This window comes from Falco peregrinus, unplaced genomic scaffold, assembly GCF_023634155.1.
Source record: "Falco peregrinus isolate bFalPer1 unplaced genomic scaffold, bFalPer1.pri scaffold_40, whole genome shotgun sequence".
Classification (NCBI taxonomy): Eukaryota; Metazoa; Chordata; class Aves; order Falconiformes; family Falconidae; genus Falco; species Falco peregrinus.
The window spans coordinates 1,730,670-1,743,568 of NW_026599607.1; positions in this window are offsets into that span (position 1 = coordinate 1,730,670).

The window sequence follows — 12,899 nt, forward strand, 5'->3', positions numbered from 1 at the left end:
TCCTGGCTACACATGTGCGTTGTCTTAAGGCTTGTGAACACGTGCTTCAAAGCAGCTTCGGAAGAATAAAGTAACCTTTCTGATTTGTGTCCTTGAAAGTGTTTAGGGAGCCAAGAAACCCCTGGCATTTTAGGGATGATACTATGAAACAATGAACTATGAGACAGTCTCGTTGTTATTGAACTCACGGTGAGAACAAGGAATGGAATGGAATGGGAGTAGACTAGTTGTGTTGCAGGGTACCTACAACAGCCATCTCATTGAACTGCCTGATGACTTCAGGGATGAGTAAAAGCAAAGCATGGTGTTATATAATGGTATCATATATTAATGGGCATTATCCAAATGCTTCTTAATCACTGAAAGGAATGGGGTAATGCCCACTTGGCCAGGAAGCCTGTTCAAGGGTTTAACCACCCTCTTTGTGTTGTCAACGTAGCTTTGAGCCATTCCCAGGCATCCTGGCACTGGGCACCGGGGGAAACAGCTCAGCACCTCCTTCTCCATGTCCCTTCCTCGGGCAGCCGTAGAGATCACCGAGGTCACCCCACAGCTGCCTTCTCTCCAAACTAGACAAACGCAGAGTCCTCAGCCATGCCACAAAGGACACGGGACATGCCTTCTAGCCCTTCACCAGCTTTGGTGCCCTACTTTGGGCACAACCAAGGACCTTAACAGCCTTCCTAAATGGGGGGGCCCTGCACACAATGCTCAAGGTGAAGCCGCCCCAGCACTAAACGCAGCGGGATGATCACCCTTTGGACGGGCCGGTGACGCTGTGCTTGGTGCACCCCAGGTGGGGTTTGCCCCCGTGGCTGCCCGGGCACACAGCTGACTGCTGCTGAGCCTCCTGTCAGCCAGCACCCCCAGAGCCCTTCCTGCAGGGCTGCTCTCCCGCCACTCCTCTCCCAAGCTGTACTTGTGGCCGGCTTTACTCCCTCCCAGGTGCAGGATCCGGCATTTGGTCTTGTTATATGTCATGCCACTGATGGTTGCCTATTGCCCCCGTCTATCCAGAGCGCTCTGCAAATCCTGCATCCATGTCACTGACACAACTATTGAAGAGAACTGGCCCCAGAACTGAGCCCCGAGAAACACCGCTGGGGACTGGTCACCAGTCAGGTATTGCCCCGTGCACTACTAACTCCTTGAGCCATTCATCCAGCCTTTCACCCCATGCGCTGTGTACCTTGTTGTTGAGGGGGTTTGTGCCTTTTTTTCTCTTTCTTTTTCCTTTTTTCTTTTCCTCCTCCTCCTCCTCCTCCTCTCCTCCCCTCCACTCCCTTTCCCTTTCCTTGTCTTCTCCTGTCTTTTTATTGTGCTTCTTAACTAGTGGACAAGTCTATTGAAGAAGTACAACGAAACCTTTGGCCCATTGAATTAATTGGGGAATATTTGTGTGTTCACTGGTTTCTTTCGGCATGTAATCTTTATGTGCGCATGTTTGGAATTGTTCAGATAGTATAGAAGAAATAAATATAAGTTGTCGTGCAAGTTTCAGAGCTGCATTTGGAAGTCTGCAAGCAGATGGATTTCTGTGGCTACACAGTATGCCATGAAGTCAGTAGTCTTCATAAGGTTTCGGTGTTTGGTTAATGGATTTCATCTTCTGTAGCGGATAATATTTGAAGTTAAACAATGAGGATAATTTGTCATAGTGTAGGAAATTCTAAAACTGAATATTGAAGTGTAAATAAATACATGTCTGTTGGGCAAGAAAAACTTCAGAGACCTCTTGGATGTCATTAGTTAATTTGGTCCATAGATAATTTAATGTTCTTGTGTTTACAGAGAACTCTAGAAATCAGAAGGTTGCCTGATTATAAAAGACGGTATCGTTTGTTTCTCTTGCTCAAGGAAGTCAGCTTTCCATTTGTTAAATATGGGGAAAGCTAATAAAATAAATAGGAAACTTGCTAATATTTAGACGGTTTCCGTTGCAGTCAGTACTTCCACTTGAGACTTATATATTTTATTCCAGATGTCATCTTTTTATATTATGATGGAGAAATCCTTTAAAGTGCTATGTCAAACGTAGTCAAACAGCTAAACGTCCAGCAAAGCTGCATGAAATGCAAGTGTACGTGCCTAGAGAAAAGATGATGTATGTGTAAAGAGTAGTCATGGAGGGAGGCCAAAGTGCAGGCCCAGACCGAATATGCTGGAGCATTTGGGGAAGCTTTTGCAGTAATCCACTTGATCACATGTGGGACCTTGCCTGATCCAGCATAGTATTCTCTATAATCCCTAAATATCAGGCTGTCTCTTGTGAATTGAGGTGTTTCATTGCAAATAAAATTTCTCGTTGCTCTGGAAAGCAGTTAGCTGTTGTCATGGATGGCTTCTGTATGTACTTGAAACCTCAGCAGGACCAGAGATGGTGTAATGAATCTTTTCCCTGATAAGCATGGAACAAAACCACTTAGCCACTCAGTCCTCATGGAGCCAAGCTACAAAGCCCAACTATGCACAGTCACAATTGTTTTGGCTTCTCAGAAATAGCAATCTAAAAAATATCATCTCTGCATAATGAAATATATGTTGAATATATTAATAGGTAGTGTTTTCGTTCTGAGTATTATTGGAGTAGATGGGACAGCATTTGTAAGCCTTCAATGAAAAGGAAAGCAATATTAGACATAGTAAAGCATCTTTATTTTCATGTATTCCACCCTCTTCTCCGAATTCTGTGGTCATTTCTGTGCATGATCTGACTTCTTTATGAATGCATAAAAAGAGTATGCAGGAAAAACAGGGTTATGGAAATACACCTTTCTCTGCTTTTCTTCTCGTGAATCCTATGCCTGCTGATGCTAGAAAGAATCTGTTGGATATCTGCTAGCAGGAAGCCACGAGGCAGCTGGTACAACACTGGGGTTTCTTGGAGTGTTGCTTCTGCACAGCACTGTTGGAGGTACATGACACTCCAGGTAGCACTTTCACAGGATGCAGACTGCAAGGGTAGTTGGAGTTTCTGAGAGTGCTGATTTGTGTTTCCTTAACAGAACCACTTGTATAAAAGCACTCTGTCCCTTCAGGTGGAAGTAGTGTCCCCTGCAATGAGTTCGGGTGTGTTTAATGATGGTTGTGTAGCTCCTGAGAGGAGAGGGAAAGAGGTCCCATCGTTTGGCTATGTGGAAGTGAAAAATTTCACATTCTGGAGAATGTGAATCTCTGGAGGTTGAAAGTTTCTTGTCAGTCTAGCATAATCTTTATTCCTCTTATCGTAGTTTTAATTTTTTCATTAAAAGAATTAAACTTGTGATCTTTAGTGTTCATATGTGGGACTTTTGTCTTAGGACCAAGCTATGCCTTTTTCTGTAATTTGGCATAATAAATTATGATTTCTCTCTTCTACCTTACGAGCTGACTGAGATAGAACCAGATGACAACATCCACACAAGGGAAAACTTTTAAACTGGCTTCATTAAAGATGCTTACTTTAACATGAAGTCTAATTAGCTTTTTCTTTTCTCATAATGTCATGTTTCAAACCACAGGTTTGCTAAAAAGCTATGTATAGAATGTGTTTTAAAACAACGAATGGGTTTTTTTATGATAAATGAAATCACTGAAGTACTGTGATGTACTGTGGAGTTCTACGTTATGCTTCATTTGAGAGATTAGTAACAGAGAATCAAGACATCAAAAATTGTCTGTCACTCACAGTGTAACTAAACTGCATTCTTCTATCTTGTAGCATCTAACGGCAGTGGGGTTTGAACTTCCTAATGAACAAGTGCTGAAATGTCAAAACCACAAGAAACACGATATTACACTGAACTGCATATGATAGCGGTGTTTGCTATGTAGTTAGGCAATGCCTCAGGAAAACATGCTTAAGTTTACGTGGCAGTCTTCAAATGGATTCCTAAATGTAAGTGTGGCCGATGTGATTTGGGATAATGATGAAATTTTTACAAACTATCAGGAATGGTCGTTATAACTTTGAACTGTAACTTCTCCAATCCGGAGACACCTTTTGAAAGCAAAATGAAAAAGAATATTGGTTAGGAATGCAATTGTCCAGATTTCTCTTTCTAAGTGTTCAGTTGCAAATGGCCAAAAAGCCAGTATCAAAGGGAAGCTATGTTCTTGAAAAAGAAGCAGGGTACTTAATGAAAACATGTCTTTTTTTTAATGCCTCACACCAATATTATTTTTTTTCATTATGAAATAATTCGAAAGGCGACCTCAGTGCACTATATTCCTTTTCCTGTCCAAGGAGAGGAGTTAGCAAGATGCGAGAGTGGAGAACATTGATCTTGAGATAATTAAGTTGGATCAGTGAAGACTATGTCGAGGATTCAAGCATTCAAAAGCTGATGAAAGAAAAAAAAGGTGAAGTTTGTTTAGTGGTAGCAGTTGAGACCTGCATTAGTCTTCCTTCTGCCTCTTCAGGAGAATAGAAATTAAAACTGATTTCAGGAAATGGTTTCTTAAGGTTCAAGCTAATGCAGTGAAAGCTTTGAAGACCCCTCTACTTCAAGATAGCCTTTCAAATATATTTTTTTAAACTGTGGTACCTTTTTTCAGTGATTCTAGGAAGCGCTGTTTAGAATCATATCTAAAGAATTGTGCTATGTTGTTTTGTAAAAGAAAAAAAGTCAGGCGCTAACTGTTTTGTTTTAAGTTCATATGCTGCCACGATATGATAAAATGAACTGAAAGACACTTTAAGGCAGATGCACGCATTTGATTTTTCCCGTTGTAGATACCAGGTTATAGATTAGTCTAGTCCTCGGAAGGTAGAATTAGTCGTCGATTCTTCAGTTATTGAACTGCAAAAAAAAAAAAAAAAAAATCCAACCCTTGCCCATATTCTGTTCACTGTGCTGAAAACAACCGTACTGTTAATTCCTTTATGTCCTTTGTTCTTGACTTTAATGTTCCTTAATCTAAACTGAACTGCAATTGCCATCTGTTAGACTAGGCCCTTAAATGATCCGAGTCCTCCTTCATACGGCTGTGCTGTGTCTCATTATTTATTGTTCCTTTCAAGATATAATCATTTTTTAATTCTTCTTTCTATTAACACCCATATGAGGTAATTTTGTTCCTTAGGGCCCAAACCTGATTTAAGCTTTTCCCCCCAGGCACTGTTTTTAGCATAACAATGGTTTGTGCTGCTGCAGTCTTTTTTTTTTTTTTTTTCTCTGAAGGCAGGAGTGATCTGTGTTCTGTTTCTTGAGATACTCTTGGCATTAGCTCTTACATACCTACAACTGGTTGAATGGTTGGAAATCATCTCTAGTAATCCAGAGGAGTCATGCTCTGCCTCATTAATACCCCTTCAGATTTCTGACAAGTTGTGTTGGAACAGCCGTTTGATTGTCACTTTGATAGGAGTTGGTTCCCTGAAAACGTTATTTTGGTCACTTCTTTCCACTGTATCTTGTAAAGCATCTGATTCATCTATTGCATATGTTTTAAAATATTGTAAACTTATGTCATTCAATACCACGGTATGTTCAGAAAGTAAGAGTTTTCTTCTTGCTAAATTGTTACGAACATAAATACTACATAAATACAAGGGGAAGTGTACAGCTTCATTGTCTCAGAAGACAATGTAAGTAAAAAGGAAAATATGCAATCAGTAGTTGGTAATTAAATTTGAAGATTCATTATTATCTTGATGAAGAAACAACGAAAGGAACAGTAGAAGGAGAAAATTACTGCAGGAATGGTTGAATTACATTTTGGGATTGATGCTATTCCCTACCTAAATAGATTAAGAAACTCACTGACTCTTGTTTCTATAGAATTCAGTCCATAAGAACACTCTTAATTTACTTTTCTTTTTCTTCAGGATATTGGATTTTTCCGATCTAAACCCAATTTTCTACATTAGCGAGATGAGAGCAATAGAGCTCATATCACCAGAGTAACTTTACTGCAAAATTGACATTTGTCAATATCAGACAAGATCGTCAAAATACTCATTAACTTCAATTGAACCTACATTTTTCATTTTTATAAACCAACTGCAGCTCCTTTGAAGTCCATAGCAGAATTAGTTTCAGATTACTATGTATAGTTTTAAACTTTTATCTATCTATCTATCTATACACATTAAAGATTAAAAAAAAAAGGGGATGGAAGGAGAAGAGGGTGCTCTCTACTGTAATTTTCCTCCACATCAATTTTATACATCGGATCTTGTACCTAGAACATTGCTGCAAAAAATGCTTAGTTTAATCACATTACTAATGTCTGTTGTGGTACCATCCCACACAATTCAAGAGAAACTGAAGTACCAACTATGTTCTTACCAGAAAACACAATTGGAAATCTCATAAAATGAGATTACTCTGACTGTAATTTTTATCCTCTCTAGAAGGCAGTCCACTTTTAAATGGGCTTTCTTGTGTAGTTTTCTGAGTGATTTGTAGTGTAGCATATTGTAGAACATACTGCAGTAATCTGAAGCGACAAGTGGACCGATGATGGTAAAAATCATGATGTTCAGTAACGAGCTATCTCCAGGAATTAGATTTTAACTTCCTGTTAATATGTCTGCAATAAAGAAATATGAGACTGTTATAGTTATCCTTAAATTATGAGTAACTACTCTCAACATCAATTCATTTTTATATACTTTTTAATTCAACAGCAAAGGTTATGAGCACATAGAATAGTTTATAGATGATGCTACTTAACAGCATTATCGTTCTTAACTGATGTCTGCTCTTTGCAAGTGTGTTTGTGCAGAAGTCTTATACGCAGCTCTGACAAATTGTCTCTAAACACTTGTGGTTAGAAATAGCCACATTATGATTTCTTAAAATAATTGCCAGCGTATTAGGGGAATACTCCTACCAATATTGTGGTGGCTCTAATTGCCAGGAATATATATCAAATTACAGTTAACTAGGACAGATTTTTCACTTCCACGTACCTTACACGAGATTTCTGTGTGCTATTGACAGAAAATGAGGGGTAGCTTCTCTTGCAGATTTTGGGATGACTATCACATTCTGTTCTCAGCTACGTAGGAATGATTCCATAAATGGTGATGATACAGCTATTTGAGATGGTACAAATTATCTGCATTACCGTTTCTGCAAGGGAGGCTGGCTGCAAGCAGGTCACGGATTCGATCTTTCTGAAGAATGGTCTCCACTAACAAGCAGTGTCTGAGAAACTGGAACCATCCGTGAAGAAGCTGGAGTTATTTCCAAGCTATAAATGTCTGGTTGATTTCCATGGGACATACTACCACATTAACAAACAGTTAAGAGTAAAAGTGAAAAAGCAGTTTGTAACCAGCACGCAATACATAATGTTGAGATTCCTGCCTGGCAACTTTCTCCTTTAAGCCTTCCCAGACATCTGAAGGCCATCCCAGCAGGATGACTGTATGACTGAGATGCAGGCACCTGCTCTTGAGGGGCAGGGATGTCCATGGTATGCTGTCAATGTGTTTTTCCAGCTGAGGAGAGACCCTGTCATTCTAGACTGTCTCAGTCCATGCCTCATGACAGGGCTTTTTAGTTAAATCCAAAAAATGTGTGAAGTGTCAAATCCCTCACCCAGAGAAGGAGCTTCCTTCCTGCACACCAGCCACAACTTACCCCCCACAATCCTGTGGGCACAGATCTTTCAGCTTCCAGATTTTGGACAGGCCAGCTTGCTGAATGTCGAGGGACTGTCAGCCTCCGCGCGTCCCTTGCTTCTACCCTACGTGCCCTGTGCGTTGGTAAGCCAGTAATTTTTTCCTTACTACAGTCAAGTGCTCATCAGCCATTTGAGCCAGTCTATCAACATGTTACAGGTGAAATGGGAGCTAGATTTCCTTCCAGGCATACCCTAATCAATCTCCCATCATCTTCTAGACTGCAGGGAGAGTCTGAGATGCTTTTCTAGAGATGGTTATTGTCTTTATGCACATCGGTGTATTTATCAATAGACAGAGTACAAGGTGCAACAAACTTTGATCTGTTAGTGGTACTTGTAGTTCAACAGAAGGATCCTGAAGTGGTTCAGAGGATACATTTGATTGACATAAAGGCAACCTAGATCCACCCGCACGTATGGTTCTGTCTTGTTTCGTACAGTGTCCCACTGTAAAGCCTGAAGCAGCCTCACCGGGAGAGGAAGCGTCAGGGCTGCGTTGGTCAGAATCCAGTATCAAAAAGGAGCGCCCTTCACAGACGTAATACCTAATGCAGCTCTTCTTGCTAACAACATGCCTACGGCATCCGAATGGCTAGTCTAGGAGTCTTTGCTGGCTCGGAAATCCGAGATGAGGCTCTAACCGGCCGAATACATGCTTTACTGACATGTCACAGCTCTTACATGTACAGCGTTTTCTGCCAAAGATGAGATACTACTGTGAGTGAACATATAAGCTATAGCAATCCTGTCTTTAAAAGGAACCTGCAGCAAGCTTCCAGCCCAGGCTCTCAACAAAACTGTGTTATATTGTCTATACAACTTGACAGGTGACAATTACAATTTTTTCCTTCGTACCTGGCAGGGGGATTAAAGCAATACAGAAATAAGAACTACTCTTCTTCCTTTCCCCTGCCTTTTTTTTCTTTTTTTTTTTTCTTTTTATCTTGGTGCAAGAATTGTATTTTGTTTGATGTAGAGCTTTGGACTAAGGATATGAATATTAAAGTCATAACCATCTTGCATCACTTGCTGAATTTTATCTCATTTGGTGTAGCAGCTTATGACGTGTCCAAACATCAGCGCAGCACCTGAGGGACCATCAGCACTCAGACTCTCATGGAGAGGAAGGCCAAATGGCAGTTTATTGAAAGACACAGGCACTTCCATACTAGTAGCAGAGCCAGCCCTTCGCGGGTGGTTTTCTGCTGAGTTCCTACGTTTCCATCACAACACGTGATGTTCCGCATCGCCACATCCCTATGCTACTACAATTTGGGTAGTGATGCATGCTCCCTATGGAGGATCCATCTGCTTTGCTTATCTTATCTCCGAACATTTGGTTAGGAAGACTTGCACCATGTCGGTTAGAAACACATGGGGCCACATGAGTCCATGTAATCCAAAATAGCCTGGCACTATGCAGTGAAAATGAAGAGTGGAAAAGAAGGCGGAGTACAGAGTCCTGGAGATAAGAATGATGGAAACATGGATAACATGGAAAGATGACTACTCTGGTCACACCCAAACCTCATCAGTGTATGTAAGCACATTTCTGTGAACTTGATGAGGAAGTACTGAAGCACATTTGAGTACGCCTCAGTCTATCAAAGTCTTGTCATGTAGTTAAAAGACTGAAGAGCAATATCAGGACATAAGTTTTGGAATGACTCAGAGATTTGTGTTAACAGGTATGAGATTTACATAGATGAATTGAAAACATACTGCTATGTACTACATTTTACGGGGTTTATTGCTGCAAGGCACATCTGTCACGGGAATTAGTATTCTCTGAAACTGACGGATGATCTCCCTGGAGAATCTGCTTTTGTGATAAATACAGCAAAGTTAGCAGCATGGCATATTTTCACCTCTCCACCACTGGAAGGACAGCTGTGGTCAGTGGTGTTGCTCTACAGAAACAGCTGAACCACCTGGGGCAAAGGCCTGGCCAGCTCACCCAGGGAACAGGGCTTCTGTGCAAGCCAGCTCAAGGCACCAGGATAGATTCTTACAGATCTATTTAAAGTTCCACGTTTTCTGTTCCAAGTCCCAGACTTGTTTCTTTGACTTGGCTGTCAGTAGCAGAATCTGAGTCTCTACAGAGTTTTATACTTAGTATAAAACAGCAGAAAGAAAATTTAAAAAACAAACAGGAAAACTTAGAATGTTAAAGAACTATACATGATAAATAGTAGCGACAAAACCTGATGAGCTTCTAGGAAGCTTTGTGGCATTATGCTAAAGGGTAGTCTGTAGAAAAAAAGAGAATTTTCTAGGTTTTATTTGCAGGAGAGGATTGACCTGTTTCAGTCCTTGGCTATTTGAGATGGACAATGTGAGTAGTATCAGCTGAGATGTTGTTTTTCACACTGAGCTAGTCAACTTGAATTTAAAAGTTCTTCACACCTGAGTGGTAGAATAGTATTCTTACAGGAAGACAGTGTCGCTAATACTAGCCGGACCATCATTGTTTTAATTCTGAAACCCTGGGTCTTTCTCACTCTTTTTATTTGTATTTTTTTCCCTGTGGAATGCCCCCCTAAGAAAAAGTAATAGTTGGTCTGTAACAGGAGTAGTTCTGTGCCTTTTCTTTATTTCCTTTCTAAACTAACTCCCAACTTCCACAAATCTTCTAGCAAGAGGAGTGTGGAGTGTGTTGTTCATTATTATGATATCTCATCTTAAATCTCCTCTGGTAACTGCTGACAAATGGAACACAGTGACACTTCCATTGACTTGCTGTTTAGTAGTTTAAAGCAATATAATGCATACAGTCTGCTGTAGGTGGCATGCTACACACCTCCTGCATGTGCACTAGGCATGAGATTCAGCCAGTGCTGCTATATTCCTCATCCCCAAAATGAGGTTGTCCTTCCCCCTTCTTTTTCTCTTTTCACAGCTAAACAGAAGCTTTTGCTTTTCCATTGTCTCCTACTTCTGTTATTTCTTACGCTGATATCTGTACCATAACCACAATTGATGAGGCCGTATGGTACTGCTATTGTAAAATAGTCCAGTCTCAATAAGCAGTAATTTTGGCTTACCCAAGGAGCACAGCTTGGGTAAAAAAATGTGGAAACCTTGATGAACTACAATGTTTTCAGTCTTAATCACTAAATGATGTAATCACATGAGAATCTGGTGCATCTCTTTTGTTACCGTACCGCAAAGCAGCATTGCTTTCCAGCCCACACAGCAATTTACCACGGACAGTGAATTTTGCTCACATAGAAACCTTGAATCTCTAGTGCATCAGCCTTGTGTTCTTCTACTCAGTGTCTGATCAAAGTTAATCCTTATTAGTTCCATCTGTCACTATTAGCACCAGTTGTTCAAGGAAGTCTCCTCACATGGTATATTGGTTATCAAAACTACAAGGGCAATCAGGGTTTCTTGTTTTCATCAGCTCACGGTGGTTGGAACTGTGCTCTCACATGGTAACTTTTCCTGTGCAGTGCCCTTCTTCCACACTACCCCCTAAAAAGTCATCTTGCAGAATATTTTTATCTTTTGTCAAAGGCCTAGATTTATTTTAACTCAGTTCCACTGTCTGTCTTTTACCAATTTTTGCCTTTTTGCCCTCTCTTTCAGAGGATAAAGTATGGACAACTGTGTACCATGATCTGCAAACGTAGACTTCTGTGGGAGGCAACAGCCTGGAGAAGTTATCTGTGCTGCAGCTCAACTACAGTGCAACGATGGACCAGATTTCTGCCATTACCAGCAGTGCTGAATGCTGCCAGCAGTTTGTCTCCTGTTCTTGCAAGACGTCCCGGCTGCCGAACACACCAGGTAGGCTGAGAATGGCATATCAATTACACGCGGTGTTGAAGGCGTTCATCTGAACAACTCCGCAGGTATTGCTGTTAGACCAGTCCATGCAGGAAACATACGTCTTTGTTCTCCTTCACAGAGTTCACAAAGAGGGAAATAATTGAATATGCAGAAGAAATTGTTTTCTTGGGAAATTTTGCTGTTTGCTTAGTACTGAAATGAATTTTGTTGCAGCGTAAATCTGTGTTCTTCTCTCAGATCTGTTGCTCCTTCAAGCAGGGCGCTTTTGGTAAATAAGGGTAACTTTGAAAGTTTAATCAATAGAGGCATTGAAAAATTGCTTTGAATTTTGTCCTGGTCTTCTGGTTGTCAGGTTTTGTATGCTACAGTCAGCAAGGGCACTGGCTGAGTGAGGGTTGGAATTTTCCAACTAATATCTCTGAAACGGTTTCTCTGAGTATTTGTGGGTTGCCTTACACATTGCGGAGACTGGTATGGTCAGTAATGTGGTTGTGTGAGACATATGATGTGCTGCTGCCTACAAGCAGATTGGTTTTTATTTTCTCCTTTTGTTGTGCAGCTCTGCTGGAAGAGAACAGTCCTAGAACAAATCCTCGCTTGCTGGATGTGCCTCCTCAACAACTCTTACCTCTAACTGATAAAGACAAAAGTATTAGTTGTTCCAGGATCAGTAAAACAGCACATAAAGATGGAATTCATTTTTAGAAGCTCTTTTAATACGCACCCAGTACTTCTTCTATGCTCTAATTGTGTATGATAGCATTTGATGTTATATAAATCCTTAATGGTACTGATCGAAGACTGGGTTATAAGTGGAAACATAGAACACATTTTCATGGATGTGAAATGAGTTCATTGGGATGGGAGTGATTAAAATGCATTTCAGATGAAACTAATGGCTGTATGCTTACAGTCTTACATTTTAAACTGCTGTCCCTCATGGATTTATTTTGGTATATTTTCTTACGGTGCTATAGATAAGGATTCATTTGGCATGCATGTGCACCTTATCCCTATTTCCATAAGCATTCCGTTAGTTAAGAGATACTGTAATGCTTGTTACACCTCTCCCTCCTCCCTGCTGTTTGTGGACTATTTCTAACGCATGGTTTGTCTCTGTTGCTATTATTTTGCTTAATTTAGCGTAGCACAGAGACTCTGCAAGTGGAAAATGATTTCTTCTTCCTTGGGCCTTAACATATAGGATCCTGAATCATGTTAATAAACTAGAAGTACTGTGAATAGATTCTGCGGATGGATACAAGCTCCCCTCTTGCATATGTTTCAAAAGAGTAGTATATGGATGTATCTTTGGCAGGTGTTTAGAAGTTGAATTCACCTGGGGACAGAGCTGGAGATGATTTTCACAGAAAGCTGGTCGTTTGCACGGAGTACAGGGTTAGATTCTAGATTCTCCTCTAAATGTATAAGACTATTATTTCAGGACCAAATTGTACTTGTTAGTATGTATTTATATTATAATAAAA